This window comes from Crocuta crocuta, unplaced genomic scaffold, assembly GCF_008692635.1.
Source record: "Crocuta crocuta isolate KB4526 unplaced genomic scaffold, BGI_CrCroc_1.0 scaffold17, whole genome shotgun sequence".
Classification (NCBI taxonomy): Eukaryota; Metazoa; Chordata; class Mammalia; order Carnivora; family Hyaenidae; genus Crocuta; species Crocuta crocuta.
In genome coordinates, this window is record NW_027532041.1 from 1,358,266 (window position 1) to 1,384,637 (window position 26,372).

General features: G+C 43.1%; 1 protein-coding gene across 2 annotated transcripts in view; it reads left to right on the top strand.

The window, feature by feature from the left end:
- GNG12 (G protein subunit gamma 12) overlaps window positions 1-26,372 on the top strand; it is a 128,777-nt gene that overhangs the window by 61,603 nt on the left and 40,802 nt on the right. The window lies entirely within an intron of this gene.

A 26,372-nucleotide genomic window follows, 5' to 3' on the forward strand; every position in this document is an offset into this window, starting at 1 on the left:
GAGACCCTATAGCTAATGTGGTGTTCCTACTTTTATATTCTTCTAGTTAGAGAGGCCCCCAAATTGTGTAAGGCTCCGGGTTCACAAAATCTAGATCTATTCCTAGGCCACAGAGAATTGGCACACACTCCGGGCCTTTCCTTCTGCCCTGTTAGGCCGTCACCAAGACACTAAACCTACAGTTTGCTTCAACTTTGAGAATGGGTTATGCCCTGTGTGAGACCTCTTCTGCGGCTTTACCTGAGTTCTACTGGGAGCACCTAGCCCTTTCTGTGGAGGGAAGTGAGGCCCAGTGAGGAATTGCTGTCTGGGCTCCTTCTGGGCCACCAGACACCCTCAGGAGGTGGCGAGGTCCCTCCGTTCCTCCAGGAAAGCAGGGTGGATATCACAGACCTCCAGTGGCTTTGTGGTTGCGCAGAGGGAGACCCTGCAAAGGGAACCCTGTGTGAGGCCCAGTGGAAAATTCTCCTTAAAAGAAAAAAAAAAGGTAAAAAGTAATATTCTTGAAACTGTATCAGCTTTGGCATAACCATAACCCTGATCTCAAGTTTTAGGGGAATAAGCCTGCCAGCCTACAGGAGCATGCTGATAAAGTGTTCCTGCTCACCGCCCTTAATCATTTCCCTTCCCTCTTAACTGCACAAAAGGGCTGGAGTGCTTTGCTAATCAGTTAGAATTAAATGTATTGAAAAGAAGCGGGAGGAGGGGAAAAGGCTCTTTTTGTACTTGAATATCTTCCCAGCACTTTGCAGAAAATCCAAGTTTGAAAGGAATTTCCTTTTTTCAGTGAAATGCTGGCCAACTTCGCCCCCTGGAGGAGAATTAAAGAATTGTATAAAACGAGCCATTTAAGTAAGGGATCCTTCATTGTTCTGACGGATCGTCTGGAAAGAAATTGTCAGCCTGTGATGAGTCAGGACAGGGAAAGGGGCCTTCCTGGTCTGCAAGACTTTTGGGGATGTTTTGGTTACTCTTTTCTTTTGCCTTGAAACAGTTATTCTAAACTTAGGTCCAAAGGCTGTTTTGTATCTGTGAAGAGTAAAATAGTTAAAATGTTACCAGGTTTAAGGCTCATACCTATTAAGCTACAGTGGACTTTTTTTTTTTGGGGGGGGAGGGCAGGTCTCCCAACCAATGCTAATTATGGAAAATAACTACCAGTATTGAGCCTCCTTTTACCCCTTGAAGCTGCGGTAGAGACAAAAACAACCAGAAAATAGAAAATTTCAACAACCAACTGCATACGTATTAGTGATCCTATTGTAGAAACTACAGCTCACCATGGTCCACATTGGAATCTTCTTGAGTTAGTCTTGCTGGTTTAAATTATTTGCCTCAGTTCATGTACACTTGCTACTAGCACCTTCCAGGAAGTAGCTTTCAGTCACAATGGGGCTAACAAAGCGAGACTTATTTCCTACTACTTCCTATACTTTCTGTATACTTTTAAAACCAAAATGCAAAACAGAAGAGTAATAGCTGAAATGTAAAAACCTTCCCATGTATTTCATCCTTTGTTAGAATATGATTTTGTCCTGACACTTTTATTAATCCTTTGTTAATTACTCAACTACCAGATCTGACCCAATTATTTAGCTTCTGTTGTGTCTTCTATAATTAGAGCCTTCATAATAAAAATTTCATCTATCCTTTGTTCACCAAGTGGTAGTTCATGTCCCTGGGTGAATGTTTATCATCTTTGTTGTTCTTTTCATTCCCCAAGTGGAGGATACAATCATAGTATTTTTATTAGTAATGGTTTTAATAGTTGTTTTTCCTTTTCCTGCTCTCAGAAATCCTGAGATACACTTCATTATTTGAGGGGATGGCATTGTTAAGAGGGTGTTTGTTACTTATACAGCAGATTCATTGCCTACTTGGAGCTGTTTTTCCTTAAAAGAAGGATGGTAAAGGGGAAGAGTGTGCACACACCTTGCAGGTTATTATTATGTAGGTGAATCTTTTTTTCAACATTTGACAGAGGTCTCTAATGATTATTGATCATATTCATATATATTGTATTTAATTTTTCATCTGCAATTTTTATATAAGAAAACCATTTTTTAATGTTTATTTTTGAGAGAGACAGAGCACATGAATGGGGGAGGTACACAGGGAGAGAGAGATACAGAATCTGAAGCAGGCTCCAGGCCCTGAGCTGTCCGCCCAGAGCCCGACACAGGGCTCAAACCCACAAACCATGATATTATGACCTGAGCCAAAGCTGGTTGCTTCACTAACTGAGCCACCCAGGTGCCTCCAGAAAACCATTTTTTCACTGTACCATCTGTTTGCTTTTTGCACCCAGTGTATAGAAACCAATTGTCCTAAGTGCTAAGCAGGCATTCCTGGGCCNCTTGGGTCTTGCCTCTTGACACACTCTGACAAAGCTCAGAGCGGGTAGTGAGCCAGAGGAGCAGGAATTCCTGCTGGCCCTGTCTCAGTCCACAGCACAGGCTGGTGCTTTCCTTTGTGAACACTTACCTCCTTGCCTACGGCTGCAGCCACCAGCCCTGTTATTTGGAGAATACACACACCTTTCTCGGTCATCTCCCTTTTCACTGTTAAAAGTGACTATTAATCTAATGTTGAGACAGCCTGATTCATTAATGATTCCTTGATGTTCAGGTAATTGCAAGGCTGAGCAACATCAGAATGGTTTGCAGGTTCCCTCTCATTTCAGAATTTTCAGGCCTTTATTATTATTCACAAATTGCAACACACTGAAGTTCAGACTGCTCACTGGGACAGACAGGATGGAGAAGGGCAAGGTTTGCCACCAAGAAATGGATGTCTGGGATAAGATTTGCCACCAAGAAACAGATGTCTGGGATAGGGCAGAATATGGCTTCGTGTTTTTAGTAAAGGGCAGTGTTTTGCAGACATTTTGATGCAGTTCTGTGGTGAGTACTGTGAGGGGAAACAAGGGACACCTGAGGCCTGACCCTTTCCCCAGAGGCCCCCCAAACTGTGGCTGCACCAGTTCTGTCTGTCTCAAAGTACCAGGCTGTTTCCCATCCCCACCTGGAGCTCCAGTTACTTCGTACTAGATGTCTCACGGCTCTTACCAAAATCTGTATTATGTTTATTTCCTTACAGTTAGAGCTTGATGTCATCACGCAGAAGGACAATGGCACACAGTTGACAGCTCAGTGAACATTAGCTGAAGGAAGGAAGGAACACACAAGTGAATGAATATATTCAGTGTCACCCTCTGGCACACAACAAACACCCTTCTGTAAACAATAAAGATGAAGTCTACTAATTCAGCAATGCAATATTTTTTGTCTTTCCAATCATACTATACCTTATAACATGCCAGGGTGCAAGGCCAGTTAGCCTGAGGTGCAGTAGACACTTTGGTCAGTTATGGCACTGCATACTGACAGCTTTATAGAAAAAAAGCTATCAATATAATAACACTTAAAATATTCTTGAAATAACCTAAATTCATTCTTTTAACTTTATGAGTTAATCATTAACATAGAAATTAATGGCGAGAAGCCCATAGGTAGTTAATAGGAAGAAAAAGCAAGAGCTTCATTTTGGAATTATAACAAAATTATACAGTAGCTCAAATTCCCCAATGAGAGAATGTTTATATAAAATGGAATCCTGCCAAAGTCATTAAAAATCATGCATACTCACTTCTGTTGTCCAAATGTACATAACCTTAATCTGGTCAGGAAGAAACAGCTGATAAACCCAAACTGAAGGGCATTTTATAAAATAACTAGTCTTTACATGAAAGAATCAGTATCATGAAATGACAAGACTCTGGAACCATCCCTGATGAAAGGAAACTAAGATATGACAGTTGAACTACAGTGTGGAATTTTGAGTTTTCTTTTGCCATAAAGGACGTTACTGGGACAATTGCAGAAATCTGAATAAGGTTGTAGATTGGATAATAATAGTATATCAATGTTTCCGGATTTGACTAATTGGTTATATAAGAGAGCTCTTTATTTGTAGAAAATATACACTGCAGTGTTTAAGGGTCTAACAACATCATGGTGATCTCTCTCTCTCTCTCTCTCTCTCTCTCTCTCTCTCTCTCTCATGCTTTGTGTTGGAGGGGAGAATGCAGGGATTAAAGTAAATATAGTAAAATTTTCACATAGGAGAAATCCAAATCCAAGTGAAAGATATCAGAGAATTGTTTTTGCTCTTCCTATAACTTTTCTCTAAGTCTGAAATTATGTCAAAATAAAAGTTTTAAAACATGCTTAGAAAGACTTTATAATCACATCAGGAAAATACCTTTGCTGAAAGGGAGCAAACTATAAAATTGTATGATAGGATGTGATTTCAGCTCCTTTAAAAAAATACTCATGGAGAAAATATTAGAAGGAAATAGAGCAATGTTAACTTTTGTTCTCTTATCCACATTAATAAATGTTATACAGTTTTCTCTAAGCAGCAGGTATTTCCTCTTGAAGGGTCAGGAGGAAGAAATCTTGAGAAGAAAGATGGTGGCTAATTTCTCAAAGAAAGATCTAAGTGAGCCTCAATGTTAGTTAGCATCATGCCCCCACTGTACTCGAAGGGTGTCACATATGCATAGACACACGGTCTCCGACTTAAAATTTTTTGACTTTATGATGGTGGAAAACCTGTACGCATTCAGTAGAAACCGTACTTTGAATTTTGCTGTTTTCCCAGGCTGGCACTGTGTGCTAAGGTACTCTCTCATGGTGCTGGGCAGTGACCGTGAGCCACACGCACCTCCCAGGCAGGGACATGATCACGAAGGTGAACAGTGAATGTACTGACAACTGTTCTGTTTTTCACTTTTAGTACATTATTCAATAAATTACATGAGATATTCAGTACTTCATTATAAAATAGGCTTTGTGTGAGATGATTTTGCCAAACTGCAGACTAATTAAGTGTTCTGAGAATGTATAAGGTAGATTGGTATATTTTTCTTTTTTAAAGACTCATCTTTATTGAGGTACAATTTACCTAAAATAAACTGCACCCTTTTAAAGAATATAGTCTGTGGGGCACCTGGGTGGCTCAGTCAGTTAAGCATCTGACTTACGCTCAATACATGATCTTACAGTTTGTGGGTTTGAGCCCCGCGTTGGGCTCTGTGCTGACAGCTCGGAGCCTGGAGCCTGCTTTGGATTCTGTGTCTCCCTCTCTCTCTGCCTCTCCTCTGCTCGCCCTCTGTCTCTGTCTCTGTCTCTCTCTCTCTCAAAAATAAATACACATTAAAAAAATTAAAGTATATAGTGTGAATTTTGAAAAATGTGTAGACCATGTAGCATCATCACAATCCAGATATAGATCATTTATTCACCCTTAAAGGTTCTTTCATGCCTTCTTTCCTTTTCAGTTTTAGTGTATTTAATTGTCTCTAGCCTATCCTTCCTCTAGAATATAAGCATTTCTTTAAAAAAAAAAAAACAACTATTTTCAGGGCGCTTGGGTGGCTCAGTCGGTTAAGCGTCTGACTTCGGCTCAGGTCATGATCTCATGGTTTGTGGGTTCGAGCCCCGCGTCGGGCTCTGTGCTGACAGCTAGCTCAGAGCCTGGAACCTGTTTCGGATTCTGTGTCTCCCTCTCTCTCTGACCCTCCCCTGCTCACGCTGTCTCTCTCTCAGAAATAAATGAAACCATTTAAAAAAAAACTATTTTCATTGAAGTGTAGTTGACATACAGTACATACAGTGTTAGCTTCAGGTGAAGCTCACTGATTCACCTGTTGAATCACCTCAGTGGTTCAACAATTCTATATATTATGCTGTGCTCACAACCATAAATATAGTCACCATCTGTCATCATCTTGTTACAGTATTACTGACAATATTACCTATGCTGTACTTTTAACTTCATGGCTTAATTTGTTTTATAACTAGAAGCGTTTACTTCTTAATCACCTTCACCTGTTTTGCCCACTCCCTACCTCCCTCCATTCTGGCAACTATCAGTTTCCTCCCTATTTATGAGTCTGTGGGGTTTTTTTTTGGTTGTTGTTGCTTTGTTTTTTAGATTCCACGTATAAGGGATATTTATGGTATTTGTATATCTTTGTCTGATTTATTTATACTACTTAACATAGTACCCTCTAGGTCCATCCATATTATCGTAAATGGCAAGATCTCATTCTTTTTTATGAGTAATATTCCATTTATATTTACATATAATTATACACACACACACACACACACACACACCACATCTTCTTTATCCATTCATGTATGGATGGGCACTTAGACTGCTTCCATATCTTGGCTATTATAAATAATACTGCATTAAGCATAGGAGTGCATATATTTTTTCACATTCGTGTTTTTATTTTCTTTGGGTAAATAGCTAGTAGTGGAATTACTAGATCGTATGGTGATTCTATTTTTAATTTTTTGAGAACTTCCATACTTTTTTTTTTANAGCCACCCAGGTGCCCCTTCCATACTGTTTTCCACAGTGGCTGCACTAATTTATATTCCTACCAATAGTGCACAGGGCTCCTTTGCTCTTCCTCCTTGCCAACACTTACTATTTCTTGTCTTTTTGATAGTAGCTAGTCTGACAGATATAAGGTAATATCTCATTGTGGTTTTGATTTGCATTTCCCTAATGATTAGTGATGTTGAGCATTTTTCATGTGTCTTTTGGCCATCTATATTAAATCGGAAAAATTCCAGTTCAAGTCCTCTGCTCATTTTTAATTAGAGAGAGAGTGTGTGTGTGTGTGTGTGTGTGTGTGTGTATGTGTGGAGTTTTGCAAATTCTTTATATATTTTAGGTATTAATCCCTTATCAGATATTTCATTTGCAAATATCTTATTCCATTCAATTAGTTGCATTTTCATCTTGTTAATGGTTTTCTTCACTGTGCAAAATCTTTTTATTTTGGCACATTCCCAATAGTTTATTTTTGTTTGTGTTTCCCTTACCTCAGGAGACTTATCCATAAATATACTGCAGAGGCCAATGGCCAAGAGATCACTGCCTATGTTTTATTTTAGGAGCTTTATGGTTTCCAGCCTCACATTTGGGTATTTAATTGGTTTTGAGTTTATTTTTGTGTTATCATGTGAGAAAGTGATCCATTGGTGGGTGAGTATATTAAATGCATTTTCCACTTATGCTGTTTTCAACTTATGATGGTTTATTGGGACATAACGCCATCATAAGTCGAGGGAGATCTGCAAGCATACGTTTACACACACCCAATGTTTAAAACTTTTGTTTTTCTGTAATGATATTTTGAGGGAGATTCTATGTTGGGCAGGAGTTCAAACACAATGGGACCTCTTAAACCTCTTCCCAGCCCCGAATTCCTTGCTTTACTTTCCAGTTCTTCAGAAGTCAGCCCCTTTGCAATCCAGACAGTGCTAGGTACTGAGTACATAAGGATAGATGAGCCACCCAGCCTGTCTTCTAAAGATGTCCACAGTCCACAGCCAGACAAATCTGACATTATGATCTTATGCTGGGCACTCTGGGAGTGTGGCAGTTCCCATGAGAGGCAGACTTGGCTCGGGGCAGCAGTGGTGGTCCCGCCAGGAGGGCATTGATAACTAGACGTAGAAAGCTAAGTGAGATGTCTCCATTCAGAGAAGTGTAGCAGAGCATTCCAAGCTGAACGTTCCAGCATCTTTAGCACATGTTCTCTCTGTGGCCCATTCAGTATCATTCTAGAGACCCCTGGCCAGGGAAGCGAGGTGTTCACAAGACAGACCTGGGGAGCACAGGCCCTGCAGGGGCTGCTATCCCAGGTGCGGGAGGAAGTGGTCCCACTGCAAGGAGCCAGAGGTGCTTACCATGGCCTGTGAACTTGATGCCTCCACTTGCAGAATCACTGCAGGAGTATGCCTGATTGCACCCACCCTGGAAAGTAGATGCTGTGCGTGTGCGTGCGTATGCGTGCGCGCGCACACACACACACACACAACACACAACACACACACACACACACCCGGGAGGACCACACACACACATACACACACCCGGGAGGACCAAGCAAAGTTTGGTGGTGGTACCGTTTTTGGAGAGTTTGCTGATCCCTTACTCTGTACTCAGTGGCACTCCTGAAACATGCTTTATTCATTTGGAATCATAAATCAAGGGGCCTTACAGGCTCTATAACTGTTTCTGGAGTCCTAGAGTTATGCCAAAGTGATTTCTGTGTTCCCTACTTCATTGGACAGTAATTCATCTTTGAACCACCATTTGCCTGGGCCCATTGTTCATTCCGGTTGTGAGAGCCTGAGGATGCCAGTATATAAGTATTTTTAATCTACCATGTAACTGGATCAAACAAGCAAAGAAATTGTTAAGTATCCCTTAACTGTGTTATGTTGAAAGCATCTCCATTTATCTTGGGACTTTTTTTTTTTTTAATCATTTGAGAGCATGATTTTTTTCTTAATCAGGTAGTACTTTCAATTTTTTTAAGTTTATTTATTAATTTTGGAAGAGAGAGAGAATCCCAAGCAGCCTCTGCACTGTCAGCACAGAGCCTGACACAGGGCTCAAACCCACAAACCATGAGATCATGATCTGAGCCAAAATCAAGAGTTGGATGCTTAACCAACTGAACCACCCAGGTGCCCCAGGTATTATTTTCATTTTAAAGATGCATCAGTCCTAGTAGAAGAGCTGGAAAGAGGCCTTACAAATCTCCTAGCATCCAGTACAACAACCTCATTTTCAGAAACTTAGAAAGATAGAAGAGGCCTAAATTTATTCCTTTTAGCATAAATGTTCTCCCACTCGTTTTTAAAGCAAGAATAACAGGGGCGCCTGGGTGGCTTAGTCGGTTAAGCGTCCGACTTTCGCTTAGGTCATGATGTCACGGTTCGTGGGTTTGGGCCCCGTGTCGGGCTCTGTGCTGACTGCCAGCTCAGAGCCTGGAGCCTGTTTCAGTCTGTGACTCCCTCTCTCTCTGACCCTCCCCTGCTCACGCTGTCNAGTTGCACCGCTATCCTATGACCGTTGCAAGGATTACATGAGTTAAGAACCTCAGGCTTCCACACAGTATCTGGTGGCAGATAAGTGCATAATTCATATTAACTGGTGGTGTTACTGTTGAATCCTGTGCAAGTGTCTTCCTCTCCTGTTTGGCTGGGAAGGTAGAGACCTGTCATTGTTGCTTATCATCATGTCTCTGTCATGTGCCACAGTGACCAGCACATAGTTAGGTGTTCCATCAGTTTTTGAATGGTTGAAGACCGTATTTTGCTGAGCAAGAATTTAGATGAACTCTGAATCAGAACCCAGGTACTAACTCTAAGGTCTAGGCTTTCCACGCTGTTACACATTGGCTTCCTTCTCTCTTTGACTTTAGGCAACTTGCTCCATTTCTCTGAGCCTCAGTTTCCTCACTTTGGACGTGATTCATCAGATCCCTTCTGTCCTGAGTGCTCTGTGTGCCCCACCTACCAGCCTTTTAAGGAGACATGCTCTCAATTTGCCACTAGGTGTCGCGATTGGCCAAGTAGCAGAAAGGAGGGGAAAAAAAAGATAGCATTAAACTGGTGAACTGGTTGCCCTAAGAAGAATATTAGTGGGAGTGATCTTTTAATTAGAAGTCGTTGCCCTTGGATGCGTTGGGGAGGGAGGCAGTTGTCCCAGGATTTGTGAGCGTGGACTTTGGATCCAGGTGTGGTTTAGAGCCCACAGCTCTGCTCACACCAGCTAGGACCTCCGATTCCCTAAAACTTGCCAGGGCCCTTGTCTCAGTGATGTCATGCATATAACATGCTCAGCACTTAGCCAGGGTGGAGGAAGAGCTCCACGAAGTTAGCAGCCATGAGAGCTGCCTCTGGTATTTGATACCAGAAAACGCCACTTTTCTGTTCCCTCCAAGCCAAGTAGATGGGCTTCAGAAGCCTTTGTGGTTTGCTCCCTATTTTACAAAACCACACTTTAAGTAGTCCCTTAAATAGGATGGATGGCATGTCAATATCAAGTTAAAAGGAAGCCTGGAATATCTGGAGAGATATCAGAACTCCTGTGAAGAGTCAGCATGGAGCTTAATTAGCACAAAGCAGGGTGTCTGGTGGAGGTGGGTGATGGGAGCATTGTCACAAAATGACATTGTTCATAGAAAGGATTTCTTTGTTGCGTGGACCATCCCTCAGATCTGGGTGTCTATTTTTAAAATACCTCAGAGAGAATCTTTTAGGGAAAATAATGACCATTATTTATTGCACACTTACTACGTGCAAGTTATTATGCTAAATGCTATACATGCATCATTCTATTTAACCTTCACAACAACCTTGTGAGGTTTGCTACTTATGTCCATTTGCTAAATAATGTTTGTTGTGAAGTTTGTTTCTTATGTCCATTTGCTAGATGAGGAAATTGAGGTGCAGAAAGATTATAACAAGAGCTAATAAGTACCTTGTACTTACTAAAAGTCAGGCACTATTCTAAGGTCTTTAAGTATCCCTCCCACAATAACCCTGTTTATAGATGAGGAAACCCAGGCACAGAGAGGTTATGTAGCTTTGTTGAGGTCACACAGGGAGTGAGTGGAGCAGTCAGGACACAAACCCAGGCCCACATGATGGCAAAGTTCCTTTTATAACTACTGGACTATGCTGTCTCCTACAGCCCTTTATATGTATTCAGTAGGCACTTGGTAAGTGTTTACTGAGTTGAATAGCTCTCAGATTATAACTAGCCAACACAGAAAAGTTTCTCTAAGGAAAACTATACAGTTCTTGATATTCCCTTTACCCAAAACCACACCTCTGCCAGCTTTCATTAACATTCCCTGAGCTGGATTTTGTGTTGGGCTTATTGTTGGTAATAAGATAATTACTCTTCCTTTGGAACAGTCAGGAAAAGGCTGTTCCCATGGCAAATGTTTTCAGGAAACATTTCTACTGGGAGCTTCTCAGCTAATTTTGTTTTCTTCACATTCTTCTGATAGATGTTTCTTGGGTTTTTTCTGGTAGAGTGGTATCCGGCAGTGTCTCTTCAGCCCTTCAAAGCCAGGGCCAGAGGGTTGCCGGGGCGGCGAGCCAGCCCTCCGTGTTGCACCATCAGTGCACAGGCCACTCCCCAGGCCTGACACCAGGCCGACGCCAGGGGACGTGAAGGGCAGAGGACCTGCTTCCACGGTTAGTAAACTGGTCACTGCTATCGACACTGTTGGTTGTCACAGTGCCAGTGAGCTCTGAGGAAGGGAAGCAGGACCCAGGCCACAGTAATCATTGTCCAGGGATAATAGTTCAGTCCTAGTGGTTTGATTGATTGGTGTTTTATGTGTCCCTGCGGTAGGAAACCCAGATGATGTTAGGCTCAAACCTCCTCCTCAGACCTGTGATTCTGAGCACCGAGACTAGTTTCATTGCCACTTTTTCTCTTTTTTTATTTTTATTTTTTTTAAGTTTATTTATTTATTTTGAGAGAGAGAGCAGGGAGCAGGGGAGGGGCAGAGAGAGAGAGAGGAAGAGGGAGAATCCCAATCAGGCCCCGCACTATCACAACAGGGATATGGGGCTTGAACTCACAAAATCATGAGATCATGACCTGAGCCGAAACTGAGTTGGATGCTTAACCGACTGAACCACCCAGGCTCCCCACCACTTTTTCTCTTGAAGTGGACTTAGCCATCTCGAATTTTCCTTCAAACTTGGTCAGCATCTCTGGGGGCCTGTGTGAACTAGAGGCTCTGGGATCCGCCTTTTCAAGGAAAGCAGTGTTTCTCCTGCTGAATAATTTTCCCCATGGTGACCAAAATTATGCATATTAAAGAAGATAGACAGAGGGTTTGGAGCTGTCAAGGGTGGGGACGATAGCCGCTAGGGTGAGGTCCCCAGGTGGGCAGAAAGGTGTGAGATGGAGAGAGCACAGGGACAGAGGCTCCCAACTGTCATTGCGTCTTTGGCCCTATTACTTGTCACCTTCCGTGTTCACCTTCCCAGGATGCAGTTGGAAGCAGGTTAGTGTTCATCTTGTCATTAACACAGCTAGTGGACACTGAAGAGATAGGAAGATGTGTAAGGGATAGGCGAAAGGAGATTCTGGACTCATGGACTTTTTTTTATTATTTTAATGTTTATTTATTTATTTTTGAATGAGAGAGAGAGAGAATGCAGAAGCAGGGGAGGGGCCGAGAGAGACAGAGATACAGTATCTGTGGCAAGCTCCAGGATCCAAGCTGTCAGCTCAGAGCCTGATGTCGGGCTTGCCGCCATGAACCATGAGATCATGATCTGAGCCAAAGTTAGACGCTTAACCCACTGAGCCACCCAGCGCCCCTCATGTGGATGTTTTTCCTTCTCCCATCTAGAACAGGACTTCCTACTTGCTTCTTCATAATGGCACGCTTAGAAAAGTCGTACTGCAGTATGGAGGATAATGGCCATGTGGGTTGAGGCTCTCCTAAACCTCAGCCAGGGGAACTGAGTGAGATGCTGTGCTCCACACAGAGACCTCAAAGGACAGCTCATCCCTGCAGTAGGTTATTGGGGATGTTTTACCAAACTCTTCTGTTGCCCAAGGTTAGAAATTCAAAGCAGTTCTTGACTATAAAGATTTCAAGGTCCAGATCCTTCGTGGACCTTGTGGGGGGAGGAGGGGGGAGGGAGGCTGGAGCCAGTCACAGAGGGATCAGCAGTATTGTTGGGACCAGAACGATCCCTGAGCTGGCCTAACTATAGACTAGGGTTGAATGATGAGAGAAGACCTCGTTATCACGCATGTGTGTATGCACACACACAGGTACACACAGACACGCACACACCAGATTCAACAGAATCTACTGCATTTTTTTTCTTAATGTGTATTTATTTTGAGAAGGAGAGTGAGAACATGAGCAGGGGAGGGGCAGAGAGAAAGCGGGACTCCATCTCACAAATCATGAGATCGTGACCTGAGCCAAAGTCAAGAGTTGGACACTTAACCAACTGAGCCACCCAGGCGTCCCCTACTTTTTCTAAACTAACGGTTTTCATATCTTCATTCTAACAAAGTATTTTATAATTGAAGAGAAATTTTACATTGCTGCACCGTACATGCTGCCTCCAAAGCAAACCCCTTTCCCATCCTAAACCCAGGAGGTGGGAGACTGATGTCCAAAGCAGTCATCCTTTGAACGACAGCCATAGCACCACAAGCTCTTGGGGACCCGGGCCTGACATCATTTGTCATCAGTCTGTGTCTAGCCCGAGAAGCCCGTGTTATTCGGCAGTGTCTCACTGCAGCGGCGTCCAGGGTGGTATCCCTCACTCTAGCCTTGTCTCTCCCAGCCCATAATGCAGCCGCAGTGTGCTTCTTATGAACTATAAGCCTGATGGTGCCACTCCATTTTCTTTCTTCCTTTGTCCCCCTGATGAACTAACTTCCCTTCTTCGTTCAGGAGCAGCCCACAGGTTCCTCCAGGAGGTCTTCCCATCTCAGCAAGTGCGCATCGGGCATCCCTGTTCACCTCCTGCCGTGCATCTTGTCACGGTTTCCGCGGTGCTGTGACGTTGTCTGTCTCCCTCCCTCCACTCCCCAGAGGACAGTGTTGCTCTCTTAGCTGGTGGGCTCTTAGCTGGTGGTAGCCCAAGGGCCTGGCACAGACAGGATGGGCCTTCAGTGTGCATTCCCCAGCCACCTCTGCTGATCGAACCTTCGTCTTTGGCTCATTTTAGAATGCGTAGCTGTGCATGTGATTCTGGTTTAAAGCCTTAGCACCTTGGTGGTATCAAGACTCTCCTGTAAACAAACAAAAGTTTACCACCAGTGAATCCCAAACCCAGCATATATTTAGCACAATTTGTTGGTAGTTACTCTTCATCATTATGACCCTGGGACACTGTAAAAGTCTTAAGTGCCCTTGACTCATCACAGGCAAATTCAGTTATTCATTTGGCAAACATTTTGAGGATCCATTTTGCACAAGCGTGTGCTCAGCACTACAAGGTATAGAAGGATGGATAAGATAGCGTTAGCCTCCTAGAGTTGACCAGAAAGCTTTTATATTTTGCTGATGTTTCTTCCTATGTTGAACATTTTAAAAGTACAAACAAAAACAAAGAACAAAAAATTAAGCCCTTGAAGAAAGCAAGACCCATTTTAAAGGTACTGGGATGGGGCACCTGGATGGTTAATTGGTTAAGCGTCTAACTCTTGACTTTGGCTGAGGTCATGATTTCCAGGTCATGAATTTGAGACCTGCATCTGACTTGTGCTAACAGTGTGGAGCCTGCTTGGAATTCTCTTTCTCCCTCTCTCTCTGCCCCTCCTCTGCTTGCTTTCTAGCTCTCAGAATAAATAAAAATAAATGTAAAAAAAAAAGTACTGGGGGTCTCATAGTAAATCCAGAAGACACTGTAGGCTCTTAATTCACAGGAATGGAATGAGCCACACTGCCTTTGGGGGATACATGAATATAGCAAATGTAAACTCCACCCTCAGAAAGCTCATAATGGAACAGTAAAAAACAAACAAACAAATCAAGATTTTTACCTAAGTACTTCTAAGACAATTCTATAAAGTAGAAAAAATACCCTAAGTAGCTATATCCATTTTGACTACAAGTAAGAGAAAACCCAGCTCCTCTAAAAAGAAGTTCAGATGCAGGCTTTCCCCAGTTGACCAATTTAATAGCTCACCAACGTCACGTTCGTTTCATAGATTATGTCATCCTCAAAGCATCAGTACAGAAAGGGTACATGGGTACAGAAGGGTACAGAAAGGCTGCAGGCAGCTCATTCTCTCCTATCAGTTCCAAGGCAGATAGAGAACTGTTGTTTATGCATCTTTCGTTAGGAATGAAGAGTCCTTCAGAAACCTGTGTCCCATCCCCAGCCGACTTCTCTTCATGTGTCACTGGCAGAACTGGGACATATGCCCACCCCAAAACTCATCCGCAACAAATGGGATGGGGTCATTTATGTGACATAGACCAATCTGGATTTACCCCAGGCACATGAGGAAAGGGCACACTTGTTCTGTCAGCAGAGCGGAGGGAGGAGGTGGCTATCGAGTGACAGGTTAAAGTGCCTGATACAGAGGGAATCATAAAAAATATCACATTGTTCAGAGGAGGGCAAGGTGGGTCCTTATGGAAATTGCTTTTGGTGGAGAAGGCCTACAAGCACACTTCTATTTTAATGGAAGGAGTACAGGTGCTATAGGAGCACATCAGAAAGGCTTCCTGGAGGAAGTGACATTTACACTATGGAAGAAGTCTGAAAAGAGGAAAGACACAGTATGATCTTTCAGGAAGTTTACTCTAGCTGTGGAGGATGGCAGAGTTCAGATGGCAGGTACACCAGCTAGCAAGCTGTCACAATGTTTCAGAGATCAGTGGAGAGCTGCTCCTAGAGTCCCAGCTAGGTTTGTGGCGGNGCAGAGAGAGCAGGACTAGGAGATGAGAAGAAGAGGCGCAGTGGGAGAGAAGGATGGCCCAGAGTGATTCCAGAGCAGCTGCCTAGATAGTGGAGCGACTCCCTGAGCGGGGGACCATAACAGTGGGCGGTTTGTGGTGGGGACAGGAATGGTGAGTTCAGGTATGACTGGAGCTCAGTGTGTGGGAGGCGGGCGGGGTAAGAAACAAGCTGGAGAGAGAATCACGAGTCTGAACTCTCAGGGCCCTGTGGGCCCCCTGGGAGGTCACACTTGATCCTCCTTAGTATCTGTGCAGGAGGTGATGAGGAGAAATGGAGGCAAGGAAATTCCATGAACGATGCAGGAAAGGTCATAACAAGCAGAAGGTGGCAGGTTCTCGTGTGTCACAGCAAAATGGGTTGCAGGAAGCAGGCTCAAGGGGGGCCCGGGGCGGCTGAAAAGGGTATGGGGGTATTCTAGAGCGACGACACCAGCTCCATACACGACAGGCTCACAGAAAGGAGAAGTAATAACTTAGCAGAGCGTTTAAATACGCGGTCACATTCAAGGTACCACCTGTCAGGGGCGGGCATTCTCCCAGTAACAAGTACAGAAACAACCACGGGATGAAACCACCCAGGGCGGTCAGGGCAGTTCTGGAAGCAGCTCCCTGCACTCTCGACTCAGGCCAGTGCTCTTTTTACTACAGGTCCCTTCAAGGAGCCTTTATGCACCACCGGCCAGACACTGGACTAAGTGCCGGGATTGCAGAACGGGGGAGAACACAGTCCAGTGTGGCAGGCAGAGAAAGGCAAGCAAGCAAATAAATAAATAAGTGCAGGCAGCGAAGCATGAAGGCAGAAAGAGAGCTATGAGTGAGCACAGCACTTCCAGTGCTCAGGAGGGAGGAGGGGCTGGGGAGGCAAGAGAAAACTCCTGCAAACCCTGCAACTCCTGCCTAAGCTCGGCTTACCTGAGCGGCACACCTTGCTTTATGATGTAAATGACCTCCTGTGATAGTGCTTGTCCTGGGTCCTCCATTCTCTGTACAACTTGCCTGAGTTGAAGCTCTGAAAATATTTGAAAAGAGGAGCTTTAAAAAAAATTCTTGCAACATATGTACTGAACACCTACTGTGTACTCAGCTGTGTTCCATGTGTTGGGCATTCAAAGGTGAGTAAGATGTGGGTTTTCACTGAGTAGAGAAGACAATTAATTGCATGAACTTGCCATTGTAGTGCCATGAGGTCAGGGCAGTGGTGGTACTGGAGGACGCTGAAAGGAGGCCACTAATCCCGCCTAGGAGTCACTAGGGAAAGTTGCTAGAAGCTATAACACATATTAGATTGAAGCTACCCTTTTCTGCTTTGGGACGTTTGTAAGGACACGGGGACATTAAGTCCGCACTGACTGACAGTGGCAGGCACATGGCGAACATGCAGTGGGTGATGGCTAATATTATTTGCAGCTAGATCAGTGGTGAGATCAGCTAAGAATAAAGAGAATGTTGCTAGAAAAGTACCAATACCTTAGTCAACTGTCAGTTGCATAAATTTACATAAATTAAAGTGTTTGACATCAGCAGGAGTAGATAATTGTTTTCAGCATATGCGCCACCTATGGTTGATTGGGGCCAGGTGTTGAAAAGAGGCATTAATTAACTCCTGTCTGGGCCCAACAAGAAAAAGCACTGTGATCTATTAGTAATGTCTGCCATGGGCACGGGGGTGGAGGGGGTAGTCAGCATACATACCACACATCTGCCATCCTTAAATTAGAATCATAGCTCAAATAACTGGATTTGACTACATAAAACCTATGAACCCCACCCCTGCACTTCACATTTTTCAGAGACAAACAATGCCCTGTCCATATGTGAAGTTTTTGAAAGTAAGTAATCATACTTCAAACTGTCTGTTGGAATCTAAAATACATTCAGCCTAGTCCATTATATAAGCTACAGCAAGACAGCCGTCGTCCTCGTCAGTGATCAGAGGCAGAATCCTGAAACACCAAGGAAAGGTGAATATAGGGTAATTAATTGCTATGTTGATTAAACTGTATTCCTCCCAGTGGTGAGAGAGTCAAGGAACATATGTTAGATTTTATGTAAGAGCTGATATGAGAAAGGAGCTGCTAAGGAGACTGTACCATTATTCAGAGCTTCCCATTAAAGGGTCAGCCCAATCAGTCAGGGATGAGCCACACTGAGTTACTACCTGGCACCGTGCGGTGAGGTGGAGAAATGGCCATTGCTTGTATCTTGGCAATAACTCTTGCTGAAAGACAGCTGTGATACAAATGTGCTGGCTCTTGTCATGCTTCACAGTCATTAACCTGACATCTCTTTTTTGCTGTGCTAAATGCTGATTTTGGTTAGAAAGGCAGCCACGAACTCCAAAGCCACGTGGAGAGGCATGTTTAGTACATGAGTTTAGCACGTTATGTTTGGAAGATCTTTCTGTTTGCTGCTGTTCTGGTCTCCCACGTCTAGAGTTGTCCACAGGTTAATCCTTTCTGTCAATCTTAGAGATACAAGAGATATCTTTTTATGTTGAAAAATCGTTTAGGTTTATCTTTTCAGGATGCTTTTGAATGGGAACAAGGGCCAAGATAAGGCTGTTTAGGTTACCTGTGTCCAGAGGCTCTTACAGGGAGCTGTACAACAGCAGGCATTTGGGTACATGTGAACTTTTGTACTCGCGGTCGCAAACACAGCACCCCAGACTTGCTGGAATGCCCCACCCTGGCAGTTAACGGTTAACAATGCTCCCCCACAGCCACCACACCGCAGGCTTGAAGGAGATTGGCCACCTCGGCCACAGATTGTCTTCACCATGGGCCAGGATGCTGATGGTGTTTGTCCTTCTCTGAAGCACAGAAAACTTTTTTCTATACATACAGTGTTATTCCCAAAGGCAGACCATTGAACGTTCTCCCTGTGCCCCAGCAAGAAAGTGTCTTACAGACTCTGCCTTACTTTTGAACATCTGTAGCTTTTACTTTAATTTTTTTAAATGTTTATTTATTTTTGAGGGGGACGAGGGGCAGAGAGAGAAGGGGACACAGAATCCGAAGCAGGCTCCAGGCTCCTTGCTGTCAGCACAGAACCCAATGCGGGGCTCAAAGCCACAAACTGGGAGATCATGACCTGAGCCGAAGTCAGATGCTTAACGGACTGAGCCACCTAGGCACCCCTGTAGCTTTTACTTTAAAAGCTAATGTCACTCATTTATTTAGTGGCCAACAAATATATATAATATATATATTTATTGTAACAAATATGTATATTTATATATGTTGTGTGTATATATACATATATATGTATATGTAGTAACAAAAATATGAATGGCCAGTCATGGAGGCTATGGATCTTTACTATAAATCTTTTTCAAAAGTAGGTAAATATGAATGGATGTACAGGTAGGGGTGTGTGTGTGTGTGTGCGTGCGCGCGCGTCTGTAAAAGTTGGAAAAATCTTGAGTGGCCCAAATAATCATTGTAGTTAAAAACTGTTGAAAAAATATTTTGATACAAAAGGAAAGACAAAAGTAAGTGTTACCTTGTTTTAAATGATGAACAAAAATAACTTTCTTAATGTTATTTTTGAAGTATCTGATGTATAGATCATTACTTACGTGAAGTGTCATAAAATAGGAAAATACATCCAATGAAGGGGAAATACCTGTGCAAGTCACTGATGGCTGTAATTAAAGTGAATCATTAAAGTAAATAGAAAGAACTGAAGTTTATTCTGCACATGATCTGCCAATCTGATGTGAGTCTGGCTCAATAAGAAGGTATATAAATATGGACAGGATATTGTGAGAAATGAGTGGGCCTGGCAACCTAACCTCTAGTTATAACACTGTTTCTGTGGGAAAATAATGCTTCCTAAGAACCTTCTTTGAAACCAGCTTTTGAAGACCTGCTGATTTATAAGTTGGGGGTTAAGGGTATAAAGTGATCACCTACTGATCTGTAAAATTCTCAGCACTCTTTAGTCATCAGGCCTTGATGGAATAACTGCTGGGTGCATTAGCTGTGTGTGATAAGCATAGCAGGATGAGACAAAAGAAATAAAAGAGCATTTCTGCCCTCAAGAAGCTTGTACCTAGTCAGAGAGAGAGAAAGCCTGTGTGCAAAGCAACCTGAGAGCGTTGGAGCCTTGAGCCTACAAAACAGAAGTCCTGCAGGGGGCAGCAGGGAGGAGGGGTGCGAGGCAGTGTGGCTAATCGGGACGGTGTGGGGTTCCACCGGCAAAGTGTGTTCCCCATTCATTTGCAATCCCCAGAGGCACACCAAAGACTCTCTCCTCTTCCTGGAGAGCCTCACACAAGCTTGAAGCAATGGCTGCAGAGAATGTCATATGATCTCAAAGTGCTGAGCCATTCGAAACCACAAATGGCATGTGGCATTACCTTATTAGGAAAGGTTTGGACTTTTTTCTTTTCTTTTCTTTTTTTCTTTTCTTTCCTCTTTTCTATTTTTTTGTCTCTTTTTCCTGTTTTCTTTCTCTATTTTTTTTTTTTTTTTTTTGGAAGATAGGCTCTTAGTAGGCTAGGCTGTGGTGTATACCTCCCATCCCCAAAGTTCCAGCTCTGAAGCACACCCTGGTGAATCAGCCTTTCTGAGATTTGGAACCTGACTTTGTGTGTTTTGTGTCATTTTCTGGGAGAGTCTACAAATGGAACAAACCTTAACGAGTGACTCAGTAACAGCAGGCAGGGTCCTTGCCCTTATTTGTATGGAGAAGCTACTGCTTTTCATTTTTCTCAGGACTGGNCTGGGCTGTGGCCGGGCTGCCAGGTAGCCATCCAGATCAACCACTGTGTTCTGATTGGAAACGCCTAAAAATAGGCCCTTTGCTATGTTCTGCACGTTGCCTCCGAGAAGTGCTTCCCAGGGGCTACAGATCAGCAAATTGTAATCCAAGTCTTACTTAAGGAACTATTCTTGAGTGTTTAGAAGCACTGATCCCTTGTTCCACCTTAGGCAACAGGGGAAGGGGGTGCAGGTTCTCTCCAGAGTGTTTACATTATAATAATAATAGTAGTAGCAATGATAACGAAGCACACTTTTGCTGAGTGTTTACTATGTTCCAGGAACTGGAAGCACTTCATATGCTTCATCTCATTGTCCTTAGAGCCCTGGAGGAGTTTTTACATTATTATCTCCATTTTGCCAATGAGGCAACCCAGGTTTAGGAAGGTTGGTAACCTATCCACAGCCTCCCTGCTAGTAAATGACAAAGCCAGTATCCAAACCCAGATCTGGCTACCTCCACATTTCATTAGCAGACTATGCTTCCTCTTAGACACAGTTTTATTTACCATTGCTTACAGACCTACCTTCTACTTTATTCTCCTGTGTTACTTGGGAAGGAGGAGAGCGTCCCCCTGCACCCCCACCCCCACCCAGACACCCCCAGGGGAGTGAGAAGAGGGAGAGGCATTGGAAAAATAAGTCAGAGATGAATTTATTTTGAAAAAGGAGGGTTAGTGAGGGAAGTGTTCAGTTGGCCGGCAGAGAGGGAGAGGCTATTCAGGACTTCGCGTGTGTGGCGGAAGAATGCATGGAAATGAGTGGGAGAAACAGAAAGTAAACTGGGACAGGGCAGGACCCAGCAGAAGGAAACGAGATAGTCAGCAAAGAAAGGGGCAGTCCTGGCTTCAAAAGCAGTGTGTTAATGATTAGCAGTCTGCAAACGTTTCAGATCTCACGCGCTCACGGCGGTATGCAGAACTCTTGTCTGGAGGAGAGTTTTGCTTTCCCAAAGACAAAACCGTGACATTTAATTTTGAGTTTCTACAAGGACTGGATGAAATCACCACTGGAAAAACAAGAATGGCAGCGCATGTTAATTATTTCAGGAGCTCCAACAGGGCACAAATAAAACACTCGTCTCCCCAAGGAGAGATGCTGCAAGCAAGCAGCCTCCATGACAGGCCATTCATATTTTTGTTACTATATATACATATACACTATATACTTCCCACACCCTCCCCCCCAGTCTTCTGCTTCCTGCCCCCTTCTTGCTGTCTGGATTGAAGATCCCACATCCCAGTGTTCCCTGTGAAGAAAAAAAAATGCATAAAGGAGTTTTTTGCAAAGTAAACTGAGTCTTCCCAGAAACCAGTGGTACCCTTGTTGGGCTTCTCTGACCTTCCTATCACATTGATCTTTGATTTGGCAGCCTGCCTCCTGACACTAGTTTCTGTGCCACCAGCATCTGAAAAGCCAGGGATTTCTTTATTGATCTTTAACCAAACTCCTAAATACCCAGGACTTACCCTCTTCAAAAGAACCGTTTTGCAAGCAGAAGAATCTTTTTAAAAGTGAATTGTAGTCCACTTTGCAGATTCTCCCTCCCCCCGCCCCAACTTTTTTTTCCCCTAAAAGGAAAGCTCTTCAGCCCTGCCCACCCTCCCCTTCCCTCTACAGACTAACAGTCTCTGGTTTTAATATAGCAAGTTCTGTAACTATTTGTCTTTTGCAGATTAGGAGAGTGAAACATTGTAGCCACTCTCTGCATGTTCCCATTCTGCCCCAGTGAATAGAACTATGCCCCACCATCCTTCTCCTCCTGGCCAGTGGCCTCAAGTCCCCTGGTATCTCTGCCTTGGCACAGGGAGCCGACATTGTTTGCATAGCGTACATTCCTGGACAATTGAACTAGCCAGTTTAACCTTCAGAGCATCCCCATTGGTTTGTGGGTGTTTGTTCCGGGGAGAGGGGGAGAAAAGATGGTGGTTTTCATGGGTCATACATGATGCTACCCCCCCACACACAAAATTCCAAATCTTTATACTCTAGAGATTAGCTGAAAACTGTGTTGCCAAAATTCACAAGTGAAATCAATTGTTGAAGGTACTTCAGTCTTTCCAAAAGCAGGATACCATTCATACTTTGTTCTTACAGCACTCCCCCCTCACCCCACTCCCGGCAGAGGAAAGCCTTTTAAGACCATTTCATGTGAAATTAATCTTCATTTATTAAGATGCAGTAATAGCACATATTTCTTGAAATAGATTATCACTGGCATCTAATGAGGGAGACTTTAAAAATCTCATCCCGAAGACCAAATCTTTGAACACCCAACACTCAGAAAATCTTTTGTGCTCTTAAAGCTGCCCGTTATAAATTATTTCCAGTTTCATGTGCATGAAAGTTGGTTCCAGAAATGACATCAGGAAAAATAGAAGTTGAATCTCATCAGTTTTTCTTCCATTCATTTTGAGTGAATTCTAGTCCCCCCTCTCCCACCCTGCACTCGCCCTCTCCAAAATACTTTTAATATGTTACTTGCCTTAGGGATGTTTAGCAGCCTTTTGCTCTCAAATTGGAGCTGAAGCCTACCACATCTATTATCACCTTTCACCTTCCCCAGATTCTGAAAGAATAAATGTTTTAGAACCTTAAAATAAAAAAAAAAATGCAATCTCTCTGAATTACTTACCGCTACTCACTAGATTAAGCATGATTTTTTTGAACATAATTTAAAAATCAGAACACCAACTGGTGAATTTAAGCCAAACTCCTATTTTTAGAACAGTGTAAAAAAATCACAGATTTTATTTTGGGCCACACAGACAGACAGTCATGAAGGAGGCTCATGGGCGTTTCTCCATCCGTCACTGAAGAGCTGGTTTGACCACCTCTTCCCCTGGGTAGCTGCCTCCCTCGTGACGCCTTCCCCAGCACAAGCCACTTCCAAACCTCTGACAGTTGAGTACTGGGAAGAAAGGATGTTGCAGGCTTAATTTTAAAAAAAAGAAAGAAAACAACAAAAAGTGTTTTGTAACTTTCCTTTTAGTTATAGTGCATTTGAGAGCTCGGTGAGCTTGGGGGGAAATGGAAACTTTTTTTTTTTTTTAATTAAGAATGGAAGAGAAAAGTTTCCTTATGTATTCTTACAGGAGTCAACTTAATTATGCCTTTGTCAGCAGGTAGTTTATAGGGGAGTCAATTTTTAAAAAAAGGAGAAGGCTCTGGCCTTTAATTATCTCAGTTGGTATTCAGCTTTAGAAAGTCAGCGTACCTGCTGAGTATGTCAATTTAACCTCTTTATAGCATCTTAACTCTGCCTTTCCTCTACCAAACCAATTCCCCAAAGAAAAGAATTCAGAGGAGTTAGGTGATACAGGAGAGCTTTATACTTTCATATCTTTCCTTCGTTTAATCTATACTTAGGGCTTTAATTAAAATCTTTAGATCAGTTTTTTTAAGTCATTTATTCACTGATTCACATATTTCTACATTCCGCAAATTCAGTTAATAAATACTTAAGTGCTTACTTTTCACCAAGTGCAGGGTGATAGAGATATTCTGCCTTCAGAGACCTCGGATTCTAAGGGAACAGAGAGACAAGTAATAAGGGGGTTATTCCAGACCATAGTAAGTGATCAAATCATTTCCACAAATATTTCTTAAGTGTCCAACTGCTACCTAGAAATAGGAGATGCTTTTGTAGAACAATCTTTGCAGAGGGGCCCTCAAATTTGCTCTCCTTCTTCTTCCCTAATGCTGTGGGGTAAGGGAGACAGGTGCTATTTTCTTCATCTTCGAGGAGAGAAAATTAAAAGTCAAAGACATGAAGCCATTGATCGAAAGTTACAAAATTGCTACGTGGAAGAACCAGAACGGGGCCCTTGTCCCGGTTTCTGTCCTCATTCTCTCCCTGTGCTGTGCATCCTGGTCACAAAGGTCCCAGCAGCTTTTAACGCAGGTGGATTTGGGGCCCAAGAGAATACAGTGCCTTTTCCCAGTTGCACAGCTAATTGTCAGGTCTGGGACTAAAGCCTAGAACTCTATTCTAAATGTATTCTTTCAACTCAGCAATTCAAATCAAAAGCCTGCTGGGTCGCACAGCCGGTGTCCATGGTGGGCTTGCAACTTGACCACTGCAAGAGTGAATTTCAATACGTTTTCCATGGATAATATATCCATTATGCCCTGCTTGGTTTGTCAGCTGTGTGTAGGTGCCCACGTAAGAGAGCTTTTTATTTTATTTCACAACATTTATGAAATATTTACTCTGTGCCAAGCACTGTTCCAAACACTTTACAAACATTAACTCATTCACCCCTCAATACACCCTGAGAGGACAGGTACAATTATTACCCTCATCTTGCAGATGAGAAAAGAGGCACAGAGATAATAAGTAACTTGCCCTCAGTCATACAATTAGTAAGGTGCAGAGCTGGTCAAGCCCAGACAGCCTGGCTCCAGTCTACGAACTTAGCCACTACTCCAGGCTGCTAAATGGGATCACATTTTCCCTTAGGCAATGTGCTATGAGGGACAGAAGATTTGGAACCAGAGAGGCCTAGGTTCAAATCCCAGATCTACCCTTTAGTAGGTGTGGGATTTGGCCCAAAATCATTCTTCCCATCTGTAAAATGCATACTTCATAGTATGCATACTATGGGACTATGGGACTAATGCATACTTCATAGGGTTGTAGTGAAGATGCAAGACTATATTTCCATAGCTCCTCACAAAAACACCCCAGTCCTACCAGCCGCTCAGTGGGTAGAGGTTACACATTCATGGTTCTGGACCCAAGCCTTGTCTCCATCTGTTTCTGTAATGCTGAGCTAAGTAAGATATGCAAGCCCTCTGCAGGTTACAAATTGGCACCGCTTTTCACGAACATTCCCTACTTACCTGAAAATTAGTCAGGTGGAGAGGTACCTGAGTACTACAGTGAGGCCTTAGTGAATAAGAAACACCACAGGTAGCTGTTGCCTTTCCTGGGACATCTGAGAATGTTGACTTGGGTTCTAGACTCACATGTAGCAGTTGACCAGTTCAAAAACCCTGCTGCTTAACCTGGAACCATCTCACTCAGAATGTAGCCGAGGAACTCTCATTTAAGAGCAAAGGTTTAGAGTTTGTCTACCTAAGGTCAGATCTCAGCTTGCTAGCTCCAGTTTACTTAATTGCTTTGTGCTTTAGTTTCTCCCTATGTCAAGAGGGAAAGATAGCAGGTGTCCCCACCCATAGGATCAGTGTGAAGGTTAAATAAGTTAGTCCTTATATAGCATTTAGCACAGTGCCTGCTACATAGTAAGAGCCCAGGAAATACTGTTGAGATTATCCTTAGTAGTATTCTCATTATTCAAACCATATCCTTTGGGGACCCCACCCCCCTACTTCCTCCCTTCTCTCTCTGTCTCTCACACACACACCTTAAGTGGCTTATTACATTGTTACAGTACTGACCATTTTCAGTACTCTACATACAGGTAAATACCATTTTCTCCATCTCAATACATTTCCAAAAAATTATTTACCATCCAATCTATGTTCCCCAAATCTCTGAGGGAGCAATACTTGCGAAGAAAGCTAGAAGACCGGCCTGCCTCATAACTTAGCTCCTGCTTCCAAGAGCATTACAGACACCTTTATTAATTATATTACTAATTAGTAATTATAATAATTATAAACTAATTATGATTAATTGAATTTTCTGAAGTCTTAAAAATAGTTCTTAAATTTAAATAGGGGCATTCAGGGGGTGGCTGTTTGTTTTGTCTTTTTGGGTTTTGTTTTGGTGACAGAGTCAGGAAGCAAATTCAGACTTAGGCAGATATGAGTAACCTAAACTGTCTTCTTTCCCTGGGGCCTCGCCTTGCACAGGGTACTGCTGTCCAGAGCCATTTTGGCCTGTCCCTTCCTAATCCAACCAACCGTATCTGGAGGTCCCGCTGTCTGTGCCAGCACAAATAAAAAATCTCCATCACCTGCTGACAAAATCATTCATGCCACGGGATTAGGTACAGTTTTCATTATTTGTTCACAAAAATTTGTTGCATCTTGCTTTATTTAACCATGTTGATGATGATGGGCTGCCCAGGTTTCCTATGCAAGAAGAACCTTGCTTCCACTTCAGATACTAGGTACAGCGCATACTAAATCTTGATGCTGAGAATCCAGGATCCAGATTCCCAAAATACCACACAGCATTTTGTTTTCTTTCCACCCTGCTTCTCCTCTTCCTTCCCTCCTTCAGACCCTGGAAGGTGGCTTTCGTGATACCACCACCCAGAGATTTTATCCTTCCTGAATCCATCAGT